The following is a 1136-nucleotide window of genomic DNA, read 5'->3' on the forward strand; positions in this document are numbered from 1 at the left end:
GCAGGAAAGGGAAATGAAGGAGAAGGGGCTGCCATGTAACCCTAGGCAGTGCCTTCCCACTTTCTAGCCCTCTCCAGCAAAAACTCTAACCAATTTTTAAAAATAAATAAAATTAACATGACTAACAATGCCAAGTGTTGACAAGGATCTGGAGCAACTGAGCGCTCATAGACATGTACGTTGGTACAACCACATTGGAAAACTGTTTGACAGCATCTACTAAAACCAAACCTGGCCATATACTCAATAGAATGAGAGCATCTGTCCACCAAAGTATAAGCAGGAATGTTCAAAGCAGCTTTATTTCTCATAGTAAACTAGAAACAATCTGAATGTCCATCAGTAGTGGACGGGATAAATAAATTGAGGTATAGCCATACAGTGGAATACTATACAGCAATGAAAAAGCACGAACCATTGCTCTCATAGACATACTGTTAAATGAGTACACTACTGTACTGTGGATGTTTTATTTTCTGATCTGGGTGGAGGCCGCATGAGGGTATACACGTGTAAAAATTCCAGCCGCTCACTTAAGACTGCATTTTAGGCCCAGCCCTGGTGGTGTGCAGACAGTACTGCCAGTTGAAGAGCTGCATGGGAGGCACAGATTTGGCTTTTGGCTGACCTGAGCACTCCAGGCACTACTTGCATGCCTGTAATCCTAGCTAATTGGGAGACTGAGGCAAGAGGCTTGTGGCACAGCAAGACTCTGTAAAAATACCTACTCTGGGGCCAGCGGATGGCATAGCAGCAACATCACTGGACTCCCATATGGTTGACTGAGGTTCAAGTCCTGGACCTGGTAGCTTGAAACTCATGCCGGACACATGTGCATGCATACCCAAGATTCTGGGAGGAGAATGGAGAAGGGATTGTGACATGGTCATCCCCCTGGGGGATGACTTCTCACTTTCCCTCTCACTGTCTCTGTCTCTCTTTCTTTGGTGAGCACACGCACCCTAAGACCAAAATGTCCTTAAAAAAAATTACTCTGTCCCTTTCTCTCTTTATGTCTCATAAAATAAATAAATAAATAAAATAAAATAAGACTACTCGGGACTAGCAGGTGGTGTGGTGGTTAAAGCGCTGGACACTCCCACATGGTCAACCAGGATTCAGGTCCCAGACCTGGC

The sequence above is a fragment of the Tupaia chinensis genome, unplaced genomic scaffold, assembly GCF_000334495.1.
Source record: "Tupaia chinensis unplaced genomic scaffold, TupChi_1.0 Scaffold000627_1, whole genome shotgun sequence".
NCBI classification, from domain to species: Eukaryota; Metazoa; Chordata; class Mammalia; order Scandentia; family Tupaiidae; genus Tupaia; species Tupaia belangeri.